This window comes from Indicator indicator, chromosome 15 (genome assembly GCF_027791375.1).
Source record: "Indicator indicator isolate 239-I01 chromosome 15, UM_Iind_1.1, whole genome shotgun sequence".
NCBI lineage: Eukaryota > Metazoa > Chordata > Aves > Piciformes > Indicatoridae > Indicator > Indicator indicator.
The window spans coordinates 5,800,787-5,813,712 of record NC_072024.1 but is presented as its reverse complement, the minus strand read 5'-3'; positions in this window follow the sequence as shown (position 1 = coordinate 5,813,712).

Genomic DNA, 12,926 nt, shown 5'->3' with positions numbered 1-12,926 from the left:
CAGACAGATCGTCTCTTGCCCCAAAAGGGACAAAAGAATGACACACGCAAACGGATTGGAGAGTGATGGACAAGTTTAAATGGAAAAGCAATTGGTGAAGCTACAGAAAAACTACACAGCATAGTGGCAAAGAACATCCTAAAGCATACAGAGTCCCTTACATAGTACCCAGAGGCTTCCCAATCCTCCCTTCCTCCCACCTGAGGGTCTACCCAAAACCCCCAGGGCTCTTCCTTCTCCCCTCCCACTGCTAGGCAAGTCTCAGGCTGGCCAGGTCTGAGACTGCCCCCCCCCCCATTCTCCTCTTGGCATTAGGCCTAGTCAGGCCTGAGATACCCCCTGGCATTACCCGATAAGAGAGGACATCTCCCATGGGAGCAGAGAGGGAAGAAAGAGGAAGAGGATGACTCTGCAGATGGCTTTATAGGGTGCAGGATTTATGGGTAGAAATACGCCGTTTCCTGTGTCCATCCCTATTGGGCGGACGGACACGAGGTGTATCTCATGCAGCAGTGGCAGGGGGCACCCAGCCCAAACTGCCACACAACCCCAGGTGCCTGAGCTGTTTCTCACCAGATCTCTGCTCTACACCCTTCACCAGCTTCACCAATTCTAGTCTGGGACCCATGACCATCAGCTGAGTCTGTAATGCTTGACCCTACTAATACTGTCCTCAGGTCCCATGGAATAAAGGGTAAAAGAGATTCCTGCCAATGGATGGCACTGGCACCCCAGACTGAGAAGATACCAGGATAGAGCAGAGAACGAAGCAAAACAGGAGCCAGGTCTTGTACCAAGCAGCTCTCAAGGATGGACACAAGGACAGGAGGGTTTTGTCATCTGTGTCTGGATTTAAACTGGCTATTGGGAGAAATTTCTTTCCATTAGGGTGGACAGATCCAGGCTTCCCAAGTTGAAGGGACAAGGGTGAAGCCAAGTGGGTTTGACACTGAGCTTGGGAAGTCAACAGCAAAACACATCATTCCTCAGAAAGGCATCCGCAAGGGAGGAGTTCGGGGAGCATGGGGAGGTGACAGCCAGGAGTGAAGCACTTGGCACTGCCATCTCCAGCTCATGATACGGACTTAGGAAGTAGTGCAGTGCCCTGAGGACTCATCTTTTTGCCTTTTGTACAATTGGAGTAACAACACTAATCCATGCTTGGGAACCACTCCAGACATTAACATCGAGGCATAAACACAGGAGAACCCTTCCTGCTTTGTGTTGCAGCACAAAATATTAATCACTTCAAGTTGCTGGTGGCAATTATTTCAGGGTGGAAGAATGAGGATCTCATACAAGTGCTTGACAGAGAAGCTCAGCCCATGCCAAAGCAGCCCCATGAGCATGTCACTGCAGGTGGTACAGCAGCCAAAATATCTCAAAGTTTCTAAACCCCCCTGTGAGGGAAGGATGAGTGGCTGCAGGGATAGAGGAATCATAGAATCATTTTGCTTGGAAAAGTCCTTCAAGACTATCCAGTCCAACCATTCCCTAACTCTAAGAAGCCTGGTGCTAAAACCCTAAAAAAGACAAGGACTGGTGCTAACCAAGAGATGCTGGTGCAGTCACAGAATCATTTTGCTTGGGAAAGACCTTTAAGATCATTGAGTCCAACCATGAACCCAGCACTGCCAGGTTACCACCAAACCATGGCCCTCAGCACCACAGCTCTGTATTCTTAAACCTCTCCAGGGATGGGGATTCAACCACCTCCCTGGGCAGCCTATTCCAGTGTTTGAGATCCCTTCCAGTGAAGAACTTTCTTCTAATGTCCAACTTAAACCTCCCCTGGCACAACTTGAGGCCATTTCCACTTGTCCTATCATTTATTCCTTGGGAGAAGAGACAAACCCTCACCTGGCTCCAACCTCCTTTCAGGGAGTTGTAAAGAGCCAGAAGGTCTCCCCTCAGCCTCCTTGTCTCCAGCCTGAACACCCCCAGCTCCCTCAGCTGCTCCTCGCCAGCCCTGTTCTCCAGATCCTTCACCAACTTCATTTCCCTTCTCTGGACCTGCTCCAGCCCCTCAATGTCCTTCTGGGAGGGAGAGGCCCAAAACTGACCCCAGGATTCCAGGTGTGGCCTCACCAGTGCTGAGTACAGGGGAACAATCCCTGCCCTGCTCCTGCAGCCCACACTGGAGCAGGAGGAGACTCAGAACCGGGTACCACGAGCAGGGAGACAACCCGTCAAAGCTCTTATTCTTTATTAATAAAGCAGAGGTCCCACCACACGGGGCTGGGCTCGTTCTCCACATCAAAGGCTCTTTAAATTTTAATTGTCACGTGCATAGAGATCCATACCCCAGCAGCAACTGTCTGAGGTGTTGCCATGGCATCCCCAGCCCCAAAGCACCGGCGTACAGCTGCTGGATTGTTCACGTTCGGCGCTGCTGAGCACGAGCGGAGGAAGGTTCATGGCCAGGATGTGCCAGGCATGGCAGTGGGGGGGAGGGGGAAACCAGCCCCTTTCTTACATTTATAGAGCTTTAAAGAATCAGTGGAAATTGCTGCTGTTCTGCCTAATTACCCACTTCATTAGCAATGGGGGGTAAAAAGCAGCAACGAAACTCCAGCAGCTTCCCAATTTCCCAGTTGCTGGGAGGGGAGGTGTGAGGAGCTGGGTAGGGTTGGGTTGTCAGGAGAACGTTCAGAATGCTCCCTGTAATGAGCTCCTGTGGGGTCAGCACTTGTCCAGCAGCTCACATATAGGTCCCCAGGACAGGTGAGAAGGTGAGGAGCTGACCTGCTGGAAAGCAGCTCTGTGGAGAAGGACCTGGGAGAGGTGGGGGACAAAATTTCACCACGAGCCAGCAATGTGCCCTCATGGCCAAGGCCCACGGCATCATGGAGTGCATTAAGAATGCAGCCAGCAGGTTGAGAGAGGTTCTCCTCCCCCTCTACTCTGCCTTGGTGAAGACTCATCTCAACAATTCTACCCAGCTGTGCTCCACAGTTCAAGAGAGACAGGGAACTGCTGGAGAGAGTCCAGCAAAGGCTACAAAGCTGCTGAGGGGCCCCGGAGCATCTCTGTGAGGAGCAAAGGCTGAGAACCCCTGGGGCTGTTGAGCCTGGAGAAGAGCAGCCCCAGAGGGCATCTGAGCAATGCTCAGCAAGAGAGAAAGGCTGGGGGGGGCAAGAAGCTGAGGCCAGCTCTGCTCAGTGGTGCCCAGGGACAGGACAAGGAGCAATGGGCACAAAGTGGAGCCCAGGAGGCTCCATCTGAACAGGAGGGGAAAATTCCTTGTTGTGAGGGTGCTGAAGGCCTGGAGCAGACTGTCCAGAGAGGTTGTGGAGTGTCCTTGTGTGGAGAGCTTCCCACAGCCCCTGGTCCTTGTGCTGCTGGGCAAGCTGCTGTGGGTGCCCTGCTTGGCAGGGGGGGTTGGACTGGGTGAGCTCCAGAGGTTTCTTCCATCCCCAAGCAGTCTGTCACATCACATCCTGCTGGGTGCATGTGGGGAGCAATCTGGAGCCTTTCTGTCTTTAGGCAGCTGAACAGCAACCAGAGGGAAATGTTGCACAGAGCAAACACAACAGTCGATGTGTTCCCAGCCTGCAGCACTCAGCACCTTATTTAATCTAACCCCCCTGTTAAAATCAGTGTGATTGCCCAGAGGAAACAGTATTCTAGTGACTGATGGCTGGTGCTCACTGCAGCTCTTGTAAGGCAGGGAGGAGGCTCTGCCCCAGACCCACCTTACCCAACAGCGATGAGAGGAGGAGTATTTGAACCCAGTTCCCTCTGCATGCAGGCTACGGAGCCACCTTTGCTTTGTTGAGTCTTCCCAGGAGGCCACAGGAGCTGGTAACCCACAGCATCTTTATTCAGACAGGCTTAAAAGAGGAGCCTTTGCACCCTGTGTGAAGGTTTTTGGGCAGCTCAAAGCCTTCAAAATCCTAGGATATGGCAGAACTACATCCCTGGGTGTCGGGAAAGAGGCAGAACATGTAGCTTGGATTTAAGCTCCTCTCTGCAAGGGCAGTTTTCCTGCTCACCTGGAGAATGCAGTCCTGAATCATGGATTCAGTTGAAGGTGAGCAGGTGTTATCAGGAGATGTGGATCCTGAGCAAAGAGTGGCTCTCACAGCAGCAGTGGCTCTCACAGCAGCAGGGTCTCATCACTACAAGAGAGACAGTCAGGGGCTGGAGCATGTCCAAAGAAGGCCAAGGAAGCTGGAGAAGGGTCTGGAGTACAAGTCTGGTGAGAAGCCACTGAGGAACCTGGGGTTGTTCAGCCTGGAGAAAAGAAGGCTGAGGGGAGACCTTCTGGCTCTCTACAACTCCCTGCAAGGAGGCTGGAGCCAGGTGGGACTTGGTCTCTTCTCCCAAGAAACAAGTGGAAATGGCCTCAAGTTGCCCTGGGGGAGGTTTAGGTTGGACCTGAGGAACAGTTTGTTCTCTCAGGGCTTGTCAAGGCCTTGACTAGGCTGCCCAGGACAGTTGTGGGAGTCTCCACCCCTGGAGAGGTTTCAAAATGGTGTGGCTGTGGTGCTGAGGGCCATGGTTCAGTGGTGACCTGGCAGTGCTGGGTTAACACTTTGGACTCAATGATCTTAAAAATCTCTTCCAGCCTAATCAATGTTATGAATCTAAGAGCATTATTTTAATTTAATTCATTATCTTACATGTTGGTGAGGGTGCAGAATGGGGCCATCAGACCTTCAATCCAGGCTGCCAAGGCGCCTGACACAAGCACACTCATTCCAGATGGAAGCAGACAAGAGACTAGCAAAAAGAACCCCTGCTCTTAATTAAACATTTGTCGTGCAATTACATACTTCTGAGCAATTATCACCATCCAAGACAAACACCAACTGGATTACACAGAGAAAAGAGAGATGGTAAAGGTTAATGGGTCTTTCTCTGCCTTTGCAGTTACTCCTGAGATCTTGCAGGGAGAAGTGCAGGACATCCAGGGAGCAGCTCCTGCCACCAGGGAGGAACAACCTCATTCAAGTGAGGAGCAAGCCCAGCCAAGGAAGAATTCAAAGAATCACAGAATGGTCCCGGCCAGAAGGGACCTCCAAAGCTCATCCAGTCCAACCCCCCTGCAATTACCAGGGACATCTTCCACTAGATCAGGTTGCCCAGGGCCTCGTTGAGCTTTACCTTCATTATCTCCAGGTATGGGGCCCCAACCACCTCCCTGGGCAACCCACTCCAGTGTTCCACCATTTTTTACTATGGTAAAGATCTTGTTCCTAATATCCAGTCTAAATCTACTCTTCTCCAGTTTAAAGCCACTTCCCCTGGTCCTGTCCTTGCAGGCCTTTGCAAACAGTCTCTCTCCATCCTTATTGTAGCCCCTTTCAGATACTGGAAGGCTGCTCCAAGGTCTCCCTGGAGCCTTCTCTTCTCCAGGCTGAACACCCCCAGCTCCCTCAGCCTGTCCTTGTAGCAGAGCTGCTCCAACCCCTTGATCATTTTCATGGCCCTCCTCTGGACCTGCTCCATCAGCTCCACGTCCTTCGTATATTGAGGGCTCCAGACCTGCACACAGCACTCCAGATGAGGTCTCACCAGAGCAGACTAAAGTGGCAATTAGCCTGAACTGGAAGATTCTGACATTACAGGGCTGAGAGGATGGAAGATAGAATCATAGAATTGTTAGTGTTGGAAGGGACCTCAAGGATTATCTAGTTCTTTCAAGGTCTTGCTCCTGGCTTGGTGCAACCTAGGCCATGATCAACAGCCTCCAGTGGCTGTGCATCATCTCCCTGTAACACCTTCACCTGTTTTATTGTCCACAAGCTCCATAAAGGTAAATCTAAAGCCACCATTAAGGGCCCACAGTGTTGCTGCAAGGTTTTGGGCTCTACAAACAGTGAGGTTGGAAACCCTCAAAAGTGGTTTCTGGTTACTCTTCTTGTGCCTCCTCCCACCTGTGTCCCTGTATCCTCGCAGCAGGGTCAGCATAACAGCTTAGAATCACAGAATGTTAGGGGCTGGAAGGGGCCTCCAGAAACCATCCAGTCCAACTGCCCTGTCAGAGCAGGGTCACTCAGAGCAGATCACACAGGAACACATCCAGATGGGTCCTGAAAGTCTCCAGAGAAGGAGACTCCACAACCTCTCTGGGCAGCCTGCTCCAAGCCTCCAGCACCCTCACTCTGAAGAATTTTCTTCTTCTGTTCAGGTGGAACTTCCTGGATTCCAGTTTGTATCCATTTCCCCTTGTCCTGTCACAGGACACCACTGAAAAGAGCCTAGTCCCATCTTTTTGACACCCACCCTTCAAGTATTTGTAAACATTGACCAGATCTCCTCTCAGTCTTTTCTATTCCAGACTAAATAGTGTCTTCAAACACAGCCTTGTCTCTCCTTAAGTCATCTTCTTCTACAGTAAATAACCCAAATTCTCTTCTTTGCTCTTACACCAAACAGTTTCTGTTTGGTAAACCCAGTTCTTAGACAGAGTTATTGGCTTACTTTGTTGTGGCCACACAACTTGATCCCTGCTCTGCTGTGATCACAGAATCACAGAACTGTCAGGGCTGGAAGGGAGCTCAAGGCTCATCCAGTCCCAACCCCCCTGCCATGGGCAGGGACACCTCACACCACAGCAGGTTGCTCACAGCCACCTCCAGCCTGGCTGCAAAAACTTCCAGGGATGAGGCTTCCACCACCTCCCTGGGCAACTTCACCAGGTCTCCTCCAACACATCACTGCTGGCCAGCTCATTTCCAGCTTGCTGTTCTTCCTCCTTCTTGTGGATGTCAGTCTGTCACCACCCCATGGCACAAGGAGAAGGTGAGGCAGCATTTGATGCAATTCATCAACCCAGCACCTTGAACTTGTGGATAATTTCTTGCATCCAGCTGTAGCTGAGGAGAAATGGATGCCCAGAGGTGAGACTTCTTTGGAGAGACTAAGCTGAGATGCAAACAAGGAGATACTGGACAGAGATTTAGCAGCTGTATGTTCTGCTGTGGAAGTATCACACAACTGCAGCAATCTCCCTGAATTCCCCAAACAGCTCAAGGTGGAGCATCACATAAGAAAAAAAAATCAGACTATAAAAACAAACAGGAAAATACGGATTATTGAAATGAAACACCTGGTATACATCTCACACAACAACTGGCTTTAAGTCAGGCTTACTGGCAACTGCCTCGCTCAAGCTAACTACCCAGAAGCAAGCTGCAGGTTTCTCCCCTGCTCTGAAGGAATAATTTTTCTACTCCCAGAAGAAGGGCTGCATCCTTGTCAAGGATTAGGGCTGGGTTGGCCACCAGATGATGCCACGGTCTCTCCATGGACCCCTCTGCCGTCCCAAAGGGAAGAGAAAGGAAAGAAGGGAGAGGTACTGATGGGCTGCCAAAGAAACTGAACCAAATGGGGTGGAAAGAAGAACAATGCCATGGAATAGAGACACAGAGACACAAACCAATGTGGAACCCGAGCCCTGATGGCAATGGTGGCATCATTGGCACCTCTGATGCTGGGGGCAGGAAGTGGGGAAGTCCCACATTGGGATGGAACTGGATTCAGGAACACAGGGATCAGGACTGAAGGCAGAAGGGACACTGAAGAAGAGGCTTGACCCTGGTGATGCCTCAGCTTGCTCCTGAAGATGCCATCCATGGGCTGCAATCCCTTGTTGGGCAGTTGAGGGTCACCTCTCCTGTCTGCTCCTCCCTACAGCTGCCAGCTCTGCTTTGCTGCTCCTCAAGGTGTGGCACAAGCTGTGGCAGTGCCCAGGAGCAAGTCTCAGCAGGATCTCTCCCCATCAGTGTGGTCACTGCTGGGAGCAGCCCCTGGCTGTGCCAACCTGCCCTGGGCTGCAGAAAGAGCCTCAGTGAGCAGGGAGTGAGCTGGGAAGGGGCAGCACTGTGCAGAGCTAGCTCTGGACCAGCTCAAACCAGGACACACAGAAAAGCAACCCCAAAGTTTAATGTGAGCTACTGATCCCCAGCTCCGTCACTAATCCACGCTGCGGTTTCTGCTCAGGAATGAGCTCACAGGTCGTGGCTGTTACGTCAGCAGATCCTTCAAGCCAGCACAGCTCACATCCCTGCAGAAGCTCAGTGACTCCTGGCTTGCTCAGGCAACGAGGAAATTTAATTATTTAGGTTTCTCAGCTGCTGCATAACTATGAAGCATAAAACAGTGGATGGTAATTGAAATGCTGCTGCTCAGCACACAGCGAGAGACGCTGCGTCAGCAGGGATGGGTGAGATGAGATCTGTGGCAGCAGGGGCTGGGCTTTGCCCAGGAACAAATTTAATCTGACATTTGGGAAAAGAGAAAACAAAAAAGGGGGGGGGGAAGCTAATTTTGGACTCCTACTCAGCATGAAACAGCTTTAAAATATTAACAGGAGTGTCCACTGCAGCTAGAGTTCACAAAGAGACGTATCAGAGCCCAGAACTGGACCCAGGACTTCAGATGAGGCCTCACTAGGGCAGAAAAGAGGGGGAAGAGAACCTTCCTGGATGTGCTGGCCATGCTTTTCTTGATGCATCTCAGGACACCATTGGCCTTCTTGGGTACAAAATCACATTGGTGGCTCATGGTGAACTTGCTGTCCATCAACCCTCCCAGGTCCTTCTGCATAGAGCTGCCTTCCAGCAGGTCACCCCTCACCTGTCCTGTGCAGGAGGTTATTCCTCCCCAGCTGTAGGACCCTACCCTTGCCCTGGTTGAACTCCATGAGGTTCCTCTCTCCCACTCTCAGCCTGCCCAGGTCTCACTGACTGGCAGCACAGCCTGAGGGCTGTCAGCCACTGCTCCCAGTGCTGCACCATCAGCACTGCCTGAGGCTCCACTCTGCCCCTTCACCCAGGTCATGGTGAAGATGTGGAACAAGGCTGGATGCAGTCCAGACCCCTGGGGAACACCATGAGCTACAGGCCTCCAACTAGGCTCTGTATCACTGATCACCACCTTCTGAGCTCTGTCCTTCAGCCAGGTCTCAACCCACTTCTCTGCCCATTCATCTAACCCACACTTCATAAGCTTCTCCAGGAGGATGGGATACAGTGTCAAAGCCTCGCTGAAGCCCAGGTAAACAAATCCTAATGAAGCTTTCCTGCTTTTCCATGCTGCTTCCTCAACATGGGATTTCTCTGCACACAGCTGAATGGGTTTGTAGCTTGTTCAACACACAAAACCATGCCACTCTTGACAGAGACTCCTCTGGCCAGGTCCTAGAAGCCAGTTACCTTTGTCCTCACATGCTTACTTACTGGCCTTGTTCAGCAGTAAATCCTGACCAGAGCTGATCTAGTGTGGATGACACAAAATGCCTCTGTTCTCACCCTCCTTGTGGGCACTGTGAAAGGCAGCATCTGAAGGAGCCTTCGGATGGAGATGACTCCTCCTGGAATGACACACAGCTGAACACCCATCTCAGCACTCAGGGGAAGGAGTGCTCTGAGCACCGATTTCAACTGATAATTATTTCCATCAGTGTTACTTCAAAAGAGGAGTTAAGAGAACAATGAAAACAAAAAAGTGTTTTAAACCAACAAAACAACAAAGCAACAGGAACAAAGAACGTTTTAAAAAGCAACTTAGTTTTGTTGTAGCATGTGTGGGGCCCCCACAGGCACAAAACCCAACTCCTCTGGGACCTTCTGAGCAGTGCAGTCAGGCAGTTCCTCACTCCTGCTTCTGCCAAGCTTGTGCAGCGTTGCTTTATCGTTGTCAGATGGCATCTTCTCTGTCCTCCAGACCCCACACCACACACAGGGCAGCAGCATGCAGTTGGATCTCTGACCACCAAGGACATATTTAGGAGATGTTTCTTTCCACCTCTGCCCAGGACATGACAATATCATAGACTGGGTTGGGTTGGAAAGGACCAATCCAACCCCCTACAGTCAGCAGGGACATCTGCAACTAGAGCAGGTTGTTCAGAGCTGCCCAACCTCACCTGGAATGCTACTAGGGATGGGACATCTCCCACCTCTCTGGGCAGCTCTCACCACCCTCAGCCTAAAATATTTCTTCCTTCTCTCCACTCTCAATCTCCCTCTCTTAGTTTCAAACCATCACCCCTTGGCCTGTCACAACAGGACCTCAGAAAAACTCTGTCCCCAGCTTTCTTCTAGGCCCCCTGAAGCACTGCAAGGCCACCAGAAGGTCTCCCTGGAGCCTTCTCTTCTGCAGGCTGCCCAAGCCCAACTCTCTCAGCCTGGAGCCTCCCAGCAGAGCCCTTCCAGCCCTGCCAGCATTGCTGTGGCCTCCTCTGGCCCTGCTCCACCAGCTCCCTGTCTGTGCTGTGCTGAGCACTCCAGAGCTGCCCCAGCACTGCAGGGGGGGTCTCAGCAGAGCACAGCAGAGGGGCAGAATCCCCTCCCTGCCCCTGCTGCCCACACTGCTGGGGATCAGCCCAGCACAGGGCTGGCTCTGGGCTGGCAGCACTCAGTGCTGGCTCACGTCCAGCTATGCACCTCCAGCACCCTCAAGGTCTTCTCCACAGGGCTGTTCCCAATGCCATTCACTTGACATTTAACACATCACATCAGATTACCACAGCCTCTGTTTTGTCCAGAACAGCCTAAGGAGGTAACTTTGCTTACCAAATTCATCAGCCTCTCCTGTTCCTTATGCCTCCTTCTATGTCCAGGGGGTAGTGAGCAAGAGGTGCGAAACCATGAACCAAGCCCTGTCCTGAGAACAGACTCAGGCAGTGGGAAGATCATGATTCCTCTCTTGTGCATCAGGTAATTTAAATTTGTGTTACCTTTGTTTCCAGGAGCTGAAATATCAGAGAGGCTGGCTTTCAGAGGAGCACAAGTTAGCACTGGAAAGCTCAAGTTAGCTCTGTTTGGAGGAGTATTACGTTCAACCATCTGGCAGGGATAGCAGAAACACTTCTATCTGATGCCATGGCCAACTGTGTGCTGATGAAAGATATGGGGAGCACTGGTCAGAGAGAGAAGTAAGTAAACATTCAACAGGAGATAATCATCTTTGGATGCAACCCCTGGAGACGAACATTTCGTCCCTAGAACGCCACAACGTCAAGTTCAATAGAGGAGACACAACTTGTTTTGCTCCTAGGACACCAGGAGCATTCTGCTCTTCCAGCTCACTGTGAACTTTGTGAGGCAGAAAGGTGAGAGGGTGCAGTACATGACCACAACCCACAGCCAGCCTTCCTCAGGAGGAGTAAAACACAACACTTACGGCAGGTGATTAAAATAATGAGCCCATTTGTGAGAATCTGCCTGAGGGGAAAATAGTTTAGAAAATTAAAAAACTCCATAGAAATAGCCTGAAAGCTGTTAACCAACAGAGAATTCATCACCAGCTGCAATCCCCACAACAACAACAAAGAGAAATCACAGGCAGGAGAGAAATATTCGTGCAGCAATCAAATGTACCCAGATCCAAACAAGTACTAAGGAAATAAGCATGAAAACCTACCACAGAGATACCTGAACAGGAGTTAAAAAAAACCCTTGTGATGGAACACTCAGGATTTGACTAGGAACAATCAAAGCCAAAAATGTCTTTTACACTCTCAGGTCTTGGGTTTTAATACCTAGCAGAAAGCAACCTCTAGGATCCCAGCCTCGGCCTGAGTTGGCAGCAAAGGTTGTAGTGAGCACCAGAGCGATGCAGGAGCAACGCTCAGCACAAGTTGAGTCTTTGGCTGCTGTTTGCAGTTCATAGGTTCACAGAATGGTTTAGGTGGAAAGGACCTTGAGGACCATCTAGTTCCAACCTTGCTGCCACGGGCAGGAACACCTTCCACCAGCCCAGGTTGCTCAAGGCCTCATCCAGCCTGGCCTGGAACACCTGCAGGGAGGGGACATCCACAACCTCTCTGGGCAACATGTTCCGGTGTCTCACCACCCTCACTGGAGAGAATTTCTGCCTAATCTCCAGTCTCAATCTCTTTTTACAAAGCCATTGCCCTGTCACTATAAGCCTGTACTACTCAAACCAGCAGTTGTAGAATCAACAAATCATAGAATAGTTCTGATTGGAAAAGGCCTTCAAGATCATTGAGTCCAGCTATTGAGCTAACCCAGCACTGCCTGGTCACCATTAAACCATGTCACTCAGCATCACATCTACAGTCTTGAAGTTTCTGCAGGAATGGGGACTCCATCGCTGCCCTGGGCAGCCTCTTCCAGAGCTTCACAACCCATTGTTACACTGTCCAACCTCAACTTCCCTTGGCACAGCTTGAGGCCATTTCTTCTCCCTCTATCACTTGTTACTTGGGAGAAGATACCAACTCCCACCTAGCTCAAACCTTCTTTCAGAGAGTGGTGGAGAGCCAGAAACCCTCCCCTCAGCCTCCTCTTCTTCAAGCTGAACAACTCCAATCACTGCCAGACTGCCCAATTTGTGTTGTTGCTGCTCTGCTCCAGCCTTCTAATCTGCTCATGCTTGGCCAGAAGGTCCTGCAGTGTTGCTGCAGCTGTGTTTCTTCATTTAGAGAAGCCATATCAAGCCCAGGTACCGAAGTGCTTTAATGATCCAAAGTCCTGCTCGTTGGAATAGTGAAGAACAGTAACCTTGAAACAAAAGGTCTCTCATCTTTCCCTGGTTATCATAACTGAAACATTAGATGAGTGTCTCTCACTCTCACTTGCCCATCAACAAGTTCCTCTTCAAGCTTGCCTAACTGTCCTGTATACTTTGACCTCTTCTTACAAAGTGTTGCCTTGGACATGGGACCTTCTTCTGGGTCCATCTGAGGTTGAACTTCTGAAGTTCAGGCCACATAATCAGAGTAAATTACAGTGGAAAGGAAGTCAAGGTGATGTAGATACTGAAATAGCTTCTGTCCAACAGACCAACCTCCCTCTAGGGATACTTAGACAAGGGGATCTCCTCCTGGTGCAAGCTGGAGAAGATGTTGAGTGAGATGGTCAGAGGAGAGCAGGAGTAAACAGGAGCAGAAAAGTGATGGATAGTTTGGAGCCAGTCACACCTAACCATGAAATAATAGACAAGCCAGC